This window comes from Pan troglodytes, chromosome X (genome assembly GCF_028858775.2).
Source record: "Pan troglodytes isolate AG18354 chromosome X, NHGRI_mPanTro3-v2.0_pri, whole genome shotgun sequence".
NCBI lineage: Eukaryota > Metazoa > Chordata > Mammalia > Primates > Hominidae > Pan > Pan troglodytes.
In genome coordinates, this window is record NC_072421.2 from 55,997,028 (window position 1) to 56,009,731 (window position 12,704).

The 12,704-nt window shown below is 37.8% G+C and overlaps 1 protein-coding gene and 1 pseudogene across 1 annotated transcript in view; both read left to right on the forward strand.

Annotated features, from left to right (window-relative positions):
• KLF8 (KLF transcription factor 8) overlaps positions 1-12,704 on the forward strand; it is a 381,472-nt gene that overhangs the window by 45,373 nt on the left and 323,395 nt on the right. The window lies entirely within an intron of this gene.
• The window catches only part of LOC134809284 (aspartate aminotransferase, mitochondrial-like), a 251,345-nt pseudogene continuing 239,061 nt past the window's right edge, over positions 421-12,704 (forward strand).

Here is a 12,704-nt window from a genome sequence, read left to right on the forward strand (position 1 = left end):
CAAAACTTACTATCAAGCTATATTAATAGATAGTGTGGTACTTGCATAAGGATAGACATATAGATAAATGGAATAGAATTGAGCCCAGAAATAATCCCATGTGTCTATGGCCAATTGATTTTCATTAAAGGTGCCAAAACAATTTAATGGGATAAAGAATCATCTTTTCAGCAAATGGTGCTGAGATAACGTGATACCCACATGTAAAAATTGGACCCTTACTTCATACCATACATATAATTATGTAAAGAGCAAAAACTATAAAATTCTTAAAAGAAAACATAAATGTAAATGTTGTTATTTGGGTTAGGCAATGCCTTTTTAGATAGAACACCAAAAGTACAAACAAACAATCAAATTATATATATATATGTATATATATATGCATATATATATATTTTTCTAAATTAAAAACTTTAGTGCTCCAGAAGAAACTCAAGTAAGTGAAATAACCCATAGAATAGGAAAACGTATTTGCAAATCATACTGTTTGTAAGAGTCTGAGATCCAGAATATATAAAGGACTCTTATAACTCAGTGATTAGAAGACAGATAACCCAATTAAATTATCCAGTCTATCATTGATGGGAATTTGGGTTGTTTCCACGCCTTTGTTATTGTGAATAGTGCTGCAATGCACATATTTTTCTCCAACCAGAGATTAAAATAGCTACATCTTACTTGTTTTGTTTGTTTCTTTAAACCATCTTACTACAAGGAAAGGATCAACAGAAGCTGGGTCTCTGTGAGAAAGCCCATGTCATTATAATTCCTGATCCTGTATATTAAAATGATATACTTCACAAAAAAATAGACAAAGGATTTGAATAAACATTTCTCCAAAGAAGATATTCAAATGACCATATGAGAGAAAGCCTCACATCCTTAGTCATTAGGAAAATGCAAACAAAACCACAATGAGAAGCCACTTTATACTCACCAGGATAGCCATAATAGAAAAAATGAAAAATAAGTGTTGTGAATGTGGAGAAATCAGTACCTTCAAACATTATTTGTGGAAACGTAAAGTAGTCCAGTCACTTTGGAAAAGAGTTTGACAATTCCTCCAAAAGACGAAACTGATTTATCATGTGCCCTAGCAATTCCACATATTGATATCTACTAAAGAGAAATGAAAATATATATCCACAAAAATATTTACATGTGAATGTTCACAGCAGGATTAATCATAATAGCCAAGAAGCAGAAAAATTCTCAATGCTCATCACCTGACAGATGGTTAAACAAAATATAGTATATCCGTACAATGGAATAATATTCAATAGTGGGCAGGATGAACCTTAAAACATTACGCTAAGTGAAAGAAGCTAGATGTAAGAAACCACATGTTGTATGATTCTATGTATATGAAATGTTCAGAACAGGAACAGAAGGTAGATTAATGTTTGACTAGTACTGTGTGTAAGAATAGGGAGGACTGCAAATGTGCATGAGGGATCTTTTTAAAGTAATGGAAATGTTATAAAATTGGATTGTGATGAGAGTTGTACAACTTCAAATTTACTAAAACTTATTAAATTATACTATTAAAGCTAGTGAACTTTATAGTACATATAACTCAACAAGGCTGTTAAAGAGGAAAAAAGGTGATATTTGAGCATACAAATGAATGACAAGAAGGACAAGCCATGCCAAGAATCTGGGTGAAAAAATTATAGGAAGAAAGAACAGCAAGCAAAAAAGTCCTAGGCAGGAGGGTTCTTAGAGTTTTTGAAGAATAGTAAAAAATGCCACTGCATGTGTGATAGTAGTAGGAGATGAGGTCAGAGAAGAGTCAGGAGATCTGATCGTGAAGGGCCTTGTAAGCAAATATAAAGATTTCCAAGTTTTACTGTATGTGTGATGATAGCCATAACAGGGTTTTGAGCAGAGGAGTGATGTCATCTGCTTTATGTTTTTAAAGGTAACTCTCACTGCTGTGTATTGAAAAAGCTATAGTGGAAGCACTTAGGAGTACATTGCCATGTTTCTGGGGTATGAATTGAGCAAACAAGAAATGTTTTATGGGAGTAATAATTGAGTAAGAAAGTTCAGGCTGTTGAGTTAATTAAGCTCGAGTACTGATTGGGCACCCAGTATTGCTCAGCATTTCGTCAGGTTCTATACCAAGACTTTGTCTCTGATATTTAGAATTTAAGGGCTATGAAGACAGGGACAGAGTCTTCCTTGTTCACTGCTGTATCCTTAGCTCCTAGAGTTGCACCTGGTAGGTGATCAAGAAATACTCATTACATGATTGAATAAATGAATGTAGGAGCTTTAGAACGTAAATCATACAGTGTTTTTATTTTATTCCAATGAGTTGCCAATATTTAAAAGTCAAGAAATTCCATATAAGGATAAGAATTTTCAGCTTTTATGGTGATATTGGAGCTCTATTTCTCCATCCATTTAGAGGAGATATGCACTGACCAGTTTCAATAGTTCCCACTCAGCCAGTTTACTCATATATTTTACCTATCTCGTCTGTATAAGCATCATGGGACTTCTCAGCCTTCCTAATCACATGAGCGAATTCCTTCTAATAAATATCTATCTATTATCTATCTATCTATCTATCTATCTATCTATCTATCTATCATCTATCTATCTATCTATCTATCTATCTATCTATCTATCTATCTGTCTATATGCTATTTATTCTGTTTCTCTGGATAACCTTCACTAATTCAAAGACATTTTGTTTATCCATTTGTCTATAAGTGGAAATTAGGGTTGCTTCTACTTCTTGGCTATTGTGAATAAAACTGCTATGAACATAGGTATACAAATATGTCTTTGAGACTCTGCTTTTGATTTTTTTTGTATATACACCCAAAAGTGAGATTACTAAATTATGTGGTGTATTATTTTTGATTTTGGGCAGAACTTTCATGCTGTTTTCCGTAAGGCTTGTACCACTGTTGGTGTACAGTCCTACCAGCAGTGCACAGGGGTTCCAATTTCTCTGCATCCTGACCAATACATGTTATTTTCTGCTTTTCTTTTGATAGTAGATATTTTAATAGGTGAGGTGATATTTCATTTTGGTTCTAATTTGAATCTCTCTGATGATTAGTGGTGTTGAACATCTTTCCATATGCTTATTAGTCATTTGTTTATCATCTTTAGAGAAATGTTTATTCAAGTCAGTTGCCCATTTGTATTTCACATTTTGTTGCTGAGTTGCAGGAATTTTTTATGGATTCTGAATATTAACCTTTTATCTGATATTTTATTTGTAAATATTTTCTCCCATTTTATAAGTTGCCTTTTCAGTCTTTGGATCATGTCCTTTGATACATAAGTTTTTAAGTATGATGTACTTCCATTTGTCCATTTTTGTTTTGATTTCCTATGCTTTTGGTGACATATCCAAGAAATCATTGTCAAGTTCAATGTCATGAAACTTTCCCCCAGTGTTTTTTTTAGGAATTTTATAATTTTGGGTCGTTAGGTCTTTGATCCATTTTGAATTAATTTTTGTATATGGTGTAAGATAAGGGTCCAGTTTTATTCTTCTGCATGTGGTTATTCAGTTTCCCTAATGTCATTTGTTGAGGAGACTGTCCTTTCCTCATTGAGTGGTCTTGGCACCCCTGGCAAATATCGTTTAACCATATATGTAACAGTTTATTTCTTGGCTTTCTATTGTGTTACATTGGTATATTTTTCTGTCTTTATGCCAATACTACAGTGTTTTTATCACTGTAACCTATATTTAGGTTTGAAATCAGGAACTGTGAAGCTTCCAAATTTGTTGTTCTTCTCGAAAATGGCTTTGATTATTCAGGGTCCCTTGAGATTCCACATGAATTTTAGGAAGAATTTTTCTATTTCTGCAAAAACTACTGTTGGGATTTTTATAAGGATTGCATTGAATCTGTAGATTGCTTTGAGTAGTAGTGGCTTCTTAACAATATTAAGTCTTCCAGTCTATGAACACAGGATGTGTTTCCATTTATTTGTGTTTTCATTATTTTCTTTCAGCCATGTTTGGTATTTTTCAGTGCACATGTCTTGTGCCTCCTTGGTTAGGTTTATCCTTAAGTATTTTATTATTGTTGATGCTATTGTAAATGGAATTGTTTCTTTAATTTCCTTTTTCAGATTATTCATTGTTAATTGCTTGGTGATATTTTTTAAAGTTTAGTTTATAATTATGTAACTTTGGAGGTTGATAATGAGAAAATCACAGAATATTTCTATGCAGAATATTATTAAATTTATCAATTTTGGGAATAATAATGGCACATAATGAGGCTTTACTTTGTTCCAGGCATTAAGTGTTTATCATAAACTCATTTAATTTATAACAACCCTATAAAGTGTGCACTATTACTATTCTCATTTAACAGATGAGAAAATTAATGCATAGAGAGATTAAATAACTTTTTCAAGATTACACATCCAGGAAGCTTTAGATGCAGGAATAGAAAAATAAAATCATATTATGTTTAGCCAGATAAAATAAATTAGCTTATAATAATTTGACACTTACTCCTTTGACTGGGTCTTAGGAATACTAAGACCACTTAGTATTGCTCCACTTCTGATGTAACAGATGTAAGAGAAAAAGATCAGCTAAGATCTGGCTCTTGTTCTCATGAACAGACATGCAGTATGAATAGAAGAAACTTTGAATACCAGCCACGGAATAGGACTATTTAAAAGCATATTTCGTTTCAGATGATGCTATGAGACTCAGCTTAACTTGCTCATTATTTCCTTTATAAGAAGTCAGGTAATATAAACTGGGTTGGGCAGTGGGGGGAGTGAGACACTGTTGCAGCATCAACCAAGGCCTGCTACAAGAGGTTTTATATCTTTAACCAGTCATATTTTATCTGAAGAGGGACTCTCAGGCTGTGAGAATTTCTCCTTGGATTCAGAAATGAGAAAATGGGGGATGGGTAATTTTTGCTATTTTCTTTTCTTTTTGTTCCCTATACCCAAATAAATGGGCCTTTTCAATTTTTAAATCCCTGGTTAAGCATATTTTTACTGTTATAAATGCATAGAGATATGCTTCATTCAATCAGAATGCCCTGCCTGGTGGAATAGACAGAATAGAAATGGAATGACTAAAAATTACTGAAAGTAGTCTAGAACATCTTGCAACAGCAAATGAATTACTTGTTACAAATATTATAGAGAGGATTTAAGCACTGATTAGAGAGTAGGAATAGATAAGGTTCTTGTCAACTCTAAGAAAATATAATTAAATACATTCATAGAAGAGAGACGGTTTGGGCACACCCACCACTGTCCCTTCTGGTGCATGCATACAGGCAGACCTGCAGTCACACACATGTGCGCAGACCCACCACTGCCCCACTGACATGCACATGTGTGAGGACCCCTGCCACCCTACTGATGCACATGTGCAAGGGGGCTCACCACTGTCCTGCCAGAGCTCTTTTGCCAACAGACTCCATCAGACTGTTGTTGCTGCAGGACTGGGAAACCCTGGCCCCACCAGTGCAGCTGGTGCTTAACTTCAAGGAAGCAGAGAAAAAAGCTGTAGGCCAGGTCCCAGTCCCTCAGGGTAAGAGTATGCAGTCCAAAAGTGCTGAGCTAAGCCTTGGCTCCATGAAAGTATCTAGAAATGAAGCCAATAGACTAAAACCAAATTATACCACATTCAAACCCTCAAGAGTATGGAAGAATATACAAATAAAAAGCCACATCCAAAACACAGCAACTTTGAAGATTAAAGAAACATCAGGCCACACAGATGATAGAGAACCAGTGCTAGAACTCTGGCAACTCTAAAAACCGAGTGTCTTCTTACCTCCAAATGACTACACTAGCTCTCCAGCAATGGTTCTTAACCAGACTGAAATGACTGAAATGACAGACATACAATACAGAATCTGGATGGCAAAGAAGCTCATCAAGATAGAGGAGAAGGTTGAAACCCATTCTAAGGAACACAGTAAAATGGTCCAGGAGTTGAAAGATGATGTAGCTATTTTAAGAAAGAACCAAACAATTTTAGGAAGTAAAGAACTCACTACAGAAATTTTAGAATGCAATTGGAAGCACTAATAATAAAATAGACCAAGCCGAGGAAAAAATCTCAGAGCTCAAAGGCTGCTCCTTCAAATCAATGCAGTCAGAATAAAAAAAGAATAAAAATGAATGAAACCTCCAAGAAATATGGGATTATGTAAAGAGACCAAACCTATGACATATTGCATTCTTGAAAGAGATGGAGACAGAGCAAGCAACTTGGAAAACATATTTCAGGATACGGTCCATGAAATTTTTTCCAACTTCATTGGAGAGATTGAAATGCAAATTTAGGAAAATGCAAAAAAAAAAAAACTTTGCAAATTACTATAGGAGATGACCATTCCTAAGACACATAGTCATCAGATGCTCCAGTTAACATGAAAGAAAAAAATCACAAACGCAACTAGAAAGAAGGGGCAGGTCATGTACAAAGGGAACCCCATTAAGCTAACTTAAGTGAGTCTTTCAGCAGAGACTTGCAAGCCAGAAGACATTGGAGGCCTATAAGCATCACTAAAGAAAAGAAATTTCTACCAAGAATCTCATATCCTGCCAAACTAAGCTTCATAAGTGGAGAAATAAGATTCTTTTCATACAAGCAAGTGATAGGAGAATTCAGTACCACAAAACTTGCCTTCGAAGAAGTCCTTGGCTGGGTGCAGTGGCTTACGCCTGTAATCCCAGCATTTTGGGAGGCTGAGGTGGGTGGATCACCTGAGGTCAGGAGTTTGAAACCAGCCTGACCAACATGGAGAAACCCCGTCTCTACTAAAAATACAAAATTAGCCAGGTGTGGTGGTGCACGCCTATAATCCCAGCTACTCGGGAGGCAGAGGCAGGAAAATCACTTGATCACAGGGGCAGAGGTTGCGGTGAGCCAAGAGCATGCCATTTCACTCCTGCCTGGGCAACAAGAGTGAAACTCTGTCAAAAAAAGAAAAGGAAGAAGAAAAGGAAGAGGAAGAGGAGAAGGAGGAGGAAAGAAGAAGGAGGAGGAGGAGGAGAAGAAGGAGAAGGAGAAAAGAAGAAGAAGGAGAAGGAGAAAAGAAGAAGAAGGAGAAGGAGAAGAAGAAGAAGAAAGAAGAAGCTCTTAAGGGAGTGCTAAATGTGGAAATGGAATACCAGTATGTGGCACCACAAAAACACACTTAAGTACATATCCCAATGACACTGTAGAGGAACTATGCAATCAAGTCTACATGACAACCAACTAACAACATGATAACAGGACCAATTTCTCACATATCAGACTAACCTTGAAATTACAGTGGCTTAATGCCCAACTTAAAAGGCACAGAGTATCAAGCCGGATAAAGAAGCTAGACACAACTGTATGCTGTCTTCAAGAGACCCATCTCATATGAAATGACACCCATAGGTTCAATGTAAGGGAATGGAGATAGGTTTATCAGGAAAACAGAAAGCAAAAGAGAGTGGGGGTTGTTATTCTTATTTCAGACCAAATAGACTTTAAACCAACAATGATTAAAAAAAAAGAAAAGCAATACATGATGATAAAGGTTCAATTCATTCAATTCAACAAGACTTAACAATTCTAAATATGGCCCACTCTCCCTCCACTCTGTCCTGTGGCTGCCCACTGCCCTCCTACTGTCCAGCATGGCCCTGCTGCACTCCAGCCATGTCCTCTCCAGGATCCCCACTGCCTTCCATCCAGGCCTCACCACCACAGCCTCTGCCAGAGGTCCTGGTGGACCTATGTGGAGATGGGACTTCCAGATCCCATCCTGGGAGTCACCAAAGCCTTTAGGAGGGACACCGATAGCAAAAAGATGAATCTGGGAGTTTGTGTCCACTGGGATGATAATGGAAAGCCTTACATGCTGCTTAATGGCAACAAGGAAGAGGCCCAGATTGCCACAAAAAATTTGGACAAAGAATACCTGCCCATTGGGGGTCTGGCTGAATTTTGCATGGCATCTGCAGAACTAGCCCTGGGTGAGAATAGTGAAGTGTTGAAAAATGTCCAGTTATTCACTGTGCATACCATTTCTGGAACTGCGACCTTAACGATCAGAGCCTGTTTTCTGCAAAGATTTTTTAAGCTCAGCCAGGATGTCCAAACCATCCTGGGGAAATCACACACCCATCTTCAGGGATGCTGGCATGCAGCTACACATTTATTGTTACTACGACCCCAAGACTTGGTGTTTGACTTCACAGGTCATATATAGGACATTTCAAAAATACCAGAGCAAAGTGTTTTTCTGCATGCCTGTGCCCATAATCCTATGGGAGTGGAACCTCGTCTAGAGCAGTGGAAAGAAATAGCAACAGTGGTGAAGAAAAATAATCTGTTTGCATTCTTTGACATGGCCTAGCAAGGGTTTGCTAGTGATGATTGTAACAAGGATGCCTGGGCTGTGCACCACTTCATCAAAGAGCATTAATTTTTGTCTCTACCAATCATAAGCCAAGAACATGGAGTTATCTGGCAAGTGTGTGGGAGCCTTCACTGTGGTTTGCAAAGATACAGATGAAGCCAAAAATGTAGAGTCAGCAGTTGAAGATCTTGATCTGTCCCATGTATTATAATCCTCCCCTCAATGGAGCCCAGATTGCTTCTACCATTCTTAACACTGAAATTTGCAAAAACAATGGTTGCAAGAAGTGAAAAGCATGGCCAACCACATCATTAGCATGCAGACTCAGCTGGTCTCCAACCTAAAGAAGGAGGGTTCTACCCACATCTGGCAACACATAACTGACAAAATTGGCATGTTTTGTTTCACAGGGCTAAAGCCTGATCAGGTGGAGCAGCTGACCAATGAGTTCTCCATCTACATGGTAGAAGATGGCCACATCTCTGTGGCAGGGGTCACCTTCAGCAACATGGGCTACCTTGCCCATGCCTTTCATCAGGTCACCAAGTAATATCACTGGTGCAAGGAAACAGAAACAACCTTTCTGTCTTCAGTCTCTGCTATTGGGAGCTTCACAAAGAGGATGACAGAAGGTGGATGGTGGTGAGTAGATCATTTCTTTCAGCTGCATTGTGTAACAACATTCAGCAATTGAATGTTTCTCAGAAAAGAACATGTAGTGACATAGGGCAGAGGCATCCATGTTTGGTGTCTGGAACATTGTGGCTCTAAACCAAACTCTCCCCCGTCCTTTTATCTCCCAACTTTTCTCAAAGAGTTTATACATGCAAGAAAGTCATCACACCAAAAAACCTGTCAGTTATGCCATTGCAATATTTCAGAAGCTTTAACTGAAGTGTAATACAGTGTCAGGGTTCCTCATGAGAAATAGCACACATTGGAAGCTTTGAGAGAAGACCTACTTCTATCATGAACAGTCAGCACTGTGTCTGTCCTCCCATGATGGAGCAACCTTAACAAGAGACCATATTGCAGAAATTGCATTTTATGAAAACCAATCAGTATGCTGACATTACAGCAAGGAAAATAAAAGATGTTGTTTTCTGTCTTATTTAAGAAAAAGAGAAGGCTCTCTCTTCTCCCTTGTCATTGTTTTTTTCCTTATGCACAAAGATTTTTAACTAATGTAGATTTTCATTCCATTCTACTGCTTGATTGATCATCAACCCCATCCTGTTGGGATTTATTTAAAAATAAAGAACATAATTTTCTGCTGATGCCTTACCATCACCTTTCTCAGCAAAGAATAGTGGAGAGTAGGTAACTGCACTTTATCTCAGCATCCTCTTCAAGGATTGTTTATTTGTCTTCTGTTGAGATGTTGTCTCTGCCCAGTTGGACCTACTCTCTTTGTTGAATGTAGTTGTGCAGTCACTCATTTCACATCATGAGTCAGGTGGCACAGGGCAGTACCAGGAAATAGGATATTCTAGGCTTTATGTGCTGCCAGCTGGGATCAAGCTACACCCTTTGGAAAGAATCACTATCTGCTCTAATCATGTAGACTTATTGCAGCCTGGCTTCTCTGTTACAATAAAATTACTGAAGACACTCCCCTTCGGAAAATAAAAAAAAAAATCATTTCTAAATATATATTCATTCAACACTGGAGCACCCAGATACATAAAACAAGTTCTTGGACACATATGAAGAGATCAAGATAACCACACAATTATAGTGAAAGGCTTCAACACACCACAAACAGTGTTAAACATATCATAAAGGCAGAAAACTAACAAAGATATTTGGGATGTAAACTGGATACCTGTTCAAATGTACCTAACAGGCATTTACAGGATACTCCACCCAATAACAGAGTATATATTCGTGTCATCTGCACATGACACATACTCTAATATCAACCATGCACTTGGCCATAAGGCAATTCTCAACAATTTTTTTTAAAAAAGCCAAAATTATTCCATCTACACTTTTGGTGCATAATGCAACAAAAATAGAAATCAATACAAAGAAGATCTCTCAAAACTCATAAAATTACATGGAAATTAAACAACCTGCTCTCTAATGACCTGCCTCGAATGTAAATGAGGCAGAAATCAAGAAATTATTTGAAACTAATGAAACCAGGGATACAACATACCATAATTTCTGGGACACCTCTGAAACAGAGTTAAGAGGAAAGTTTATAGCACTAAACACCCACATCGAGAACTTAGATCTAAAGTTAACAACCTACCATCACACCTAGAGGAACTAGAGAAAAAAAAAGCAAACCAACCTCAAAAGTAGCCAAAGAAAAATAACAAAAATCATTGCTAAATTGAATGAAATTGAGATGCAAAAATTCATACAGGTTCACACCTGTATTCCCAGCACTTTGGGAGGCCAAGACAGGTGGATCACTTGAGCCCAGGGGTTTGATTCCAGCCTGAGCAACATGGTGAAACTTCACCTGTATAAAAAAATGCAAAAATTAACCAAATGTGATGGTGAGTGCCTGTAGTTTGAGCTACTTGGGAGGCTGAAGTGGAAGAATTGGTGGAGCCTGGGAGGTGAAGGTTGCAGTGAGCCAAGATTGTGCCACTGCACTCCAGCCTGGGTGACAGAGTGAGACCCTATCTCACACACACACAAAATCTATACAAAACATCAATGAAATCAAAAGTTGGTTTCTTGAAAGAATAAATAAGATTGATAGACTGCTAGATAGACAAATGAATAACAGAGGAAAGATCCACATGAACACAATCAGAAATGACAAAGATGACATTACCACAACCCCACAGAAATACATAAAAACTACCAGAGACTATTACAAACACTTCTGTGTACACAAATTAGAAAACCTAGAACATATTCGTGAATTCCTGGAAATACACAACTTTTCAAGATTGAACCAAAAAGAAACTGACACCCTGAACAGACCAATAAAGACTTCCCAAATTGAATCCCTAATAAAAAATACCTATCAACCAGAAAAAGCCTTCCACTGGAAGGATTCACAGCTAAATTCTACCAGACATATTTAAAAGACCTGGTACCAATCCTACTGAAACTATTCCAAAAAATAGAGGAGGACTTCTCCCTAATTCATTCTATGAGGCCAGCATCTTTCTGATACCAAAACCTGGCACAGCAACAATGAAAGAGAACTCCAGGCCAATATCCCTGATTAACATAGACACAAAAATCCTCAACAAAATCAAATTAACCAGCACATCAGAAAGCTGGTCTACCATGATCAGGTAGGCTTTATTCCTGGCATGCAAGTTTGGTTCAACATATACAAATCAATACATGTGATCATCACATAAACAGAACTACAAAAACACATGGTGATGACAATAGTTGAAGAAAAGGCTTTCAATGAAATTCAGTATTCCTTCGTGTTAAGAACCCTCAACAGACTAGGCATGGAAGAAACATACCTCAAAGTAACAAGAGCCATCTCTGACAAACCCACAGCCAACATCATACTGAATGGGCAATTGCTAGACCCCTTCCCCCTAAGAATTGGAGTAAAACAAGAATGCCCACTCTCACCACTTCTATTCACCATAATACTGGAAGTGCTAACCTGAACAATCAGGCAAGGGAAAGAAATAAATGGACTCTAAATAGGAAGAGAGGAAGTCAAACTATTTCTCTTCACAGATGATATAATTCTATAGCTAGAAAACATCATAGTCTCTGCACAAAGGCTGTTAGACCTTGCTAACAACTTCAGTAATGTTTCAGGATACAAAATCAATGTACAAAAATTAATAGGATTTCTATACACAAATAATGTTCAAGCTGAGAGCCCAGCCAAGAACTCAATCGCATTCACAATACCCACAAAAGAATAAAATACCTAAGAGTAGAGATAACCAGGGAGGTGAAACGTCTTTACAATTAGAATTGCAAAACACTGCCTATTTTGGACCTGCTCTGGCTCAGAGGGCAGCCCACTGATACGAAGTTTGTGTCTCGGGCCTGGCAGCATTCACCAAAAGCTGATTGAAGAACATTTGGGCCTTAAGTGAACATCAATGTTAGCCTACAGAACTCCCCATGGGCTATTGGTGGTGGTGGCATGTGGAGAGACTTGTCTGACTGTGGAAGAAGGAGGCAAGAGTGTGAAGGACATTGTCTTGTGGCTTGAGTGCCAGCTTAGCTGCAGTAGAAAACAGTACCAGTTAGATCTCTAAGGTTTTTGACTCCAGTCCCTGGTTCCCAGATGGCATGTCTGGACTTGGCCCAGACCTGGAGAAACTCACCTGTCTGGCTTCACCATCTGCTAATTGTGGAGCCCTAGGGCATTAGGAAAACATAAGCATT